The sequence below is a fragment of the Anomaloglossus baeobatrachus genome, chromosome 7 (assembly GCF_048569485.1).
Source record: "Anomaloglossus baeobatrachus isolate aAnoBae1 chromosome 7, aAnoBae1.hap1, whole genome shotgun sequence".
In the NCBI taxonomy this organism is placed as follows: Eukaryota; Metazoa; Chordata; class Amphibia; order Anura; family Aromobatidae; genus Anomaloglossus; species Anomaloglossus baeobatrachus.
This window is the reverse complement of record NC_134359.1, coordinates 249248222-249254221: the sequence shown is the minus strand read 5'-3', so window position 1 is coordinate 249254221 and position 6000 is coordinate 249248222. Positions and strand designations below refer to the sequence as shown.

The 6000-nt window shown below is 50.4% G+C and overlaps 1 pseudogene; it reads left to right on the top strand.

The window, feature by feature from the left end:
* Positions 1-2301: 2301 nt before the first annotated feature.
* LOC142246686 (RNA exonuclease 5-like) overlaps positions 2302-6000 on the top strand; it is a 136229-nt pseudogene continuing 132530 nt past the window's right edge.

Here is a 6000-nt window from a genome sequence, read left to right as displayed (position 1 = left end):
CCCGGTCGGTGGAGTGGACCTGAAGTGAGTCAGCGGTCCCTCCGTTACACCGTTGTCCCCGTTGGGACCACCAGTACCGTTGTGAGTAAATGAAAAGTAATCAACCGATGCTTACCAGATTTACACCGTAATTGAACCGGCCGTTGCCGGCAACTAGTCCCCGTAGGGACATTTTGCAACCGTTTGCGTAAGAAACTACTTACGGAAGAGCCAGAGAACTTGCAGGGCAACCACAAACTTGTGGCATGTAAATATCTGTTGGCTTAACACCGTGACCGCCTCTGGAGAGGCTGATTTGGGAGGAAGGGCCTGGAGGAAAGGGATGGCCCAGGCCCGCCACTACCGTAACCGGTGGCGATCCTCCGGGGGTCAGGGGTTCCCCATGGACGTGGGTTCCCCTGAAAGAGACCGTACCCGCTCGGGCAATTTGGTTCTGGACTGGGGCAAGGGGTGCTGCCCACTTCTTAGGGGCAGCATCAGGGCCAGGTTGTTTGGGCGGGGGGAGAGTGGAAGCCGTTACCGTTAATAAAAATGAACCGTTAGTAACGTTTAAGAATGTACCTCCCGTAAGGGAAGATTGAAAGAATGCTTATGTTTTATATGTTTTACCGTTTTTTACAGTTTTGAAAAGGAAAATAAAACCGGTGATGGACGGGCAGCCCGCGGACGGTCTGCGTTTAACCAAGGGGGAATGTGGCGCCCTGGACAAGCCAGGACGTCACAGGTACTGCAACAACACACCCCAGTTAGGCACATCAGTCACACATACAAACCCTTGTTGCCTCCCTCCAGGGGCTGATGTCCACACCAGGTGGGGTGGAGCCAGGCGGTTGGCCCCACCCACCGAGGAGTTCACAGCCCTGGAGGCGGGAATAGAAGTCAAATTTGTTTAAGGAGTGAAAGTGGAGGAGCAGTGAAGTAGTAGTGGAGGAGCAGAGAGTCTGACCGTGTCCGGGTACGTGGCCCGGGCACCGGAGAGCAAGGTTGGCAGACGGTGGTGACCGTCTGCAGGAGAGGCCGATTGACGCACAACCGTAAGGACCGGGGTCGGACGGTGGCCCGCCGGTACCGGACCGGGGAGCGAAGAGAAGCCAGCACCATTCGGCAGGGCCTACGGACCCCGACCAGACTTGGAGTCGCCGTTAAACCGGTCAAATCCGTCAGCGACGGGAACCTCCGGGGTTTCCCAGCAGTAAAGACCCGACTGAAGGCAACTGCCCAAACCGTGAAGGGGAACACAGTCACCGCCAAGGCTACCATTCCCAGGGCCAGAGCATTCGGGCAAAAAGGGGCTCCTCTAGCCAATACACCACTGGGGAGCGGGCTACCGGTGGGAAGCCATCGGGGCCGAAAACACAACACCGGTGCAGGGAGAGATAGTCACCGCCAACCTACTGGGAGTGACCACCGCAGCCGTCTGTAGGACCCGTCCATCCAGCCGTCTGTTTTACCAGAGACTCCGTGTACGTTACTGGCTGAGTGAGTACCACCGTGCCGTCGGGCACTGCGCTGTCCCCGTGACCCTGCACCTTGCCAAGCCCTGCCACCCACCTCCCAGTCACCCTCACCGGGCCCCGGGACCATCCAAACCCCCCCTCCACCCACGGAGGGGAGAGAACCAACTCAGCTGCTCCCTGTCATCGCTCCCGGGATCCCCGTCCAGAGCAGCGGTGGTGCCCTTATCATCACAAACCGTGGGTGGCGTCACGGACCACATCCCCAAACCCAAACCACCCCTTTCACTCACGGGCGAGGAACGCCGCTCGAGGCCCCGGATCCAGCCTACCGCTCGAGCCACCGAGCAGCCGCAGCAGCGCCAGACCGGAACGCTCGCATGGAGCGCAGCGGCGAGCGTGTGCCTCCCCGCCCGCGACATATGTGTATGTGTGTGTAGAACTTGTGTGCAGAAAAGCAAGCCATCGTATGACTGTTCAAAAAAAAAATATGGTTCTTGGTAAAAGGGCAGGAAAAAAACTATCAAAAACAAACGCTTGGTCCTTAAGGGGTTAAAGGGAATCTGTCACCAGGTTTTTGCCATTTAATCTGAGAGCAGCATAGAGTAGGGGCAGAGACCCTGATTACAGCAATGTGTCACTTACTGGGCTACTTAGTGTAGTTGTTTTAACAATAACTGAATAATCAGCAAGCAGTTAGCATTACAGGACTACTTGGCGTGCTGCAGATAGTCCAGCATATTCATTCGCCCTGTATAACTGCTGGATCTGCAGCAGAGAAAACATTGATTTTATCAAAATGACAGCAAACAGCTCAGTAAGTGACACATCGCTGGACTCAGGGTCTCTGTCTCTACATTATGCTGCTCTCAGATGAAGGAGCAAAAACCTGGTGACACATTCGCTTAAATATCATTGAGCACCCGTCAGCATTAGACCATAGGTTTCCCATCTTACATACAAGTGCACCTGTATGGCCGCTATGAGGTGGCATCAGAAAATAACATGTGTGACCATATGGACAAATCTGACACATTGCTCCTCATGTTCCCAGACTTGTATATTCATGCAGCTAATGATACAATAATGCATTTTTTTTGTATTGTTCAGTTTTTCCATCTCTGTAGGAAGAAATGAGTGAAATTAAATCGATGAGGCAGCGTAAAAGACCGCACAGGAATGGAGAAGAGGACGAGCCCGGCTCTAAGAGAAGAAAGGACGAGAATAACGGGGGCCAAGAAGCGGTCAATAGAGTACACCCGCAGAGGAGCAAGGTGACTTTACCACACCTGAGACCTTAACACTAATGAGTCACATGACACCGGGGAGGAAATATGGCTAACTGGGAGCAATTTGGGCATTTTCGCTTAGGGGTGTACTCACTTTTGTTGCCACCGGTTTCGACATTAATGGCTGTGTGATGAGTTACAAATTTACAGTTATACAAGCTGCACACTGCCTATATATTGTATCACAGGGTCATATCGTCAGTGCTGTCCCATGAAAAGATATAATAAAAAAAAATTAACAAAAATGTGAAGGGTCTACTCCCTTTTTTTTGCCACCGGTTTAGACATTAATGGCTGTGTGTAGAGTTATTTAGAGCACACCAAATTTACCCTGTTATACAAGCTGCACACTGACACTGTACATTGTATCACAGGGTCAGATCCTCAGTGTTGTCCCATGAAAAGATATAAATGTGAGGGGTGTACTTACTTTATTGATTTACTTTATTATTGTGTTTCTCGACAGAAATCTCCCAGATTATCACCCGCGTTATTTTGTGATAACTGTGAAATTCAGCCCCAGCAGCTGCACCAGCTCCTGAAGTACGCGGCTATCGGAAAGCGGGGCGGTGCCACACAGGCAAGGTGCGTTCATCTTTGACCTTTTGGTTTTCAGGTTTTATTACCCGTGCCCTCTCCTGAGTTTGTCGGATTTACTGCATACTTGTATCCGTTGGTAAATAAAGGTTTGGAGCATTGTTTGTGTTGTGCCGTTCCTCTGTTATTCCTCATCGACATTTATCAAATTAACATCTGGATGTTATCAGTTGTGGCTGGTCCCCCCCAATCCATACTGACAATGTCAGACTGTAGGGACTCACTCTTTTAATACAGAGAATGGTAACACCAAGTTGTATTTACTAAAACAGACATGTAAAATGTGATGACAAATCTTCTTTAACCTATTCCCGCAAATGGATGCGTTGTCCTGTGAAAAGGTCCTCATGTAGATGAGGTCAGCAGCTGAACTCTCTCCACATGCGGCAGATCCTGGCTAAATTAAATAGCCGGCATCTGTCTCCAACAGCCACGCCCAGCTTTTAAAGGGGTGGTTCACTACTTAGCCTTACTAGCCACATCAATATAACATTCAGAAATAAGGCTTCTCTCAAACACCTTGTGTAGTCAATTGTGCCTGTGAGCTGTGCTATTGTGTTCCACTCATTCCCATCATGTGACTTCCGGGTCTCCATGACCTCTAAGATCCGGTGATGTCATGTCAACTTCCAGTTGACCTGACACCACCGAGCTCAGCACCAGTCTCCGAGTAACTGGGCTGTGGGCAGCGTTTTACCACTCATCATGGACCAGCATCATAGCGCAGCATGTCGTGCGCTCTCTCTTTCACCACAGGAGCGATGCTGAGCTGTGACAAGATTGTGAAACGCCGCCCACAGCCCAGTTACTCGGAGACTGGGGACGGCCTCGGTGGTGTCAGGTCAACTGTAAGTTAACGAGACATCACCGGATCTTTGAGGTCACGGAGCCCCGGGGGTCACATGATGGGGATGAGCGGACTGTGATAACTCCGCTCAGAGGCACTATTGGCAACACAAAGTGTTTAAGAGAAGCCTTGTTTCTGAATGTTATATTGATGTGACTAGTAAAGCTAAGTAGTGAACCACCCCTTTAAAAGCTGGGCGTGGCTGTTGGAGACAGATGCCGGCTATTTAATACAGCCAGGATCTGCCGCATGTGGAGAGAGTTCAGCTGCTGAGCCTCATCTACATGAGGACCTTTTCACAGGACGTGAATAACACGTGCATGTACATTATATCGATGTGGCTAGTAAAGCTAAGTAGTGATCCACCCCTTTAAATGGAATGCTCGACGGTGCCTGCACCAGTTGACTGCCATTAGCCCCCCATGACGTGATCACAGAGGACCGATTGGTTACTATGACATCTAAAGGTCTGCTGAAGACCCCCCTCATTGCTGTCATCTTGGTTGTTCTCTAAGGCTTAAAGGGTGCTTTACACGCTGCGAAAAACGCTTGTGATTGCTAGCGATGTCGAGCGCGATAGCACCCGCCCCCGACGCTCATGCGACATTTGGTGACCGCTGCCGTAGCGAACATTATTGCTACGGCAGCGTTACACGCACATACCTTGTCAGCGACGTCGCTGTGACTGCCAAACAATCCCTCCCTCAAGCGGGAGGTGCGTTCGGCGTCATAGCAGCGTCACTAAGCGGCTAGCCAATAGAAGCGGAGGGGCGGAGATGAGCGGGACGTAACATCCGGCCCACCTCCTTCCTTCCGTATTGCCAGTGGACGCAGGTAAGGAGATGTTTGTCGTTCCTGTGGCTTCATACACAGCGATGTGTGCTGCCGCAGGAACGACAAACAACATCATACCTGCTGCAGAAACGATATTAAGGAAAGGAGCGACGTGTCAACGATCACCGTTTTGAACGATTTTGCGATCGTTGATCGTCGCTCCTAGCTGTCACACGCTGTGATGTCGCTAACGACGTGACCCCCGAAGATATACTTTGCATCATCGCGTCCAAAAGAGTCCGAGTTATTGAAGCCACATGTTAAACAGCAAAAGCAAAGGAACAATTTGCAGTTTTTTCCAATTCATCTGATCTTTCCTCATAACAGTTGGTGCAAATATTCACTATAAAAACTGAAGCAGCAAATCTTACAAAAAGTAAAATTTGTGTCAGTTTCAACATTTGTGGCCAGACCGGTGCGATGTGCAGCTGTCCCTCACCCTGCTGGTCATTGACCGTATACAAGAATCCATCAATCAGTAACTAGAGGATGAGGAGCCACATGCCGGGAATACATCGGCTCTTGAGTCTCTCTGATGCCATTTTCTGTGTGTCCTCTGTAGCTGGTGCACCGTCCATCATCAGAAGCGTCTTCGAGGAGTCTTGGTGGTCGTGCTTCAGGATCTTGCTCAGCATCATTTCTACCAGTATTATTCACACTTCCGTTCTCTCAGGAGATTATTCAGACACGTAAGTAGAGTAATACACGCTGGGAGAGCCGCGTCCGGGAAAGTTACTGCAGATTTGGCAGGTCTCAGACATAAAGGCAGTGGCTCGGCTACTAACATAAGCAATAAAAATGCAGCTACATGACATAGATGGGGTGGAATAGACATGGTTTAGATGGTGCGATATATTCTGGCATTGAGCACTTCCATGTGAGAAGCCCATGGCATTACAGCCCCACACCCGAGACGTGTCTATGATCGGCGGGTGCTGTCCTCACGTCCTGGTCATTAGAATAGGAGTGTATCACATGT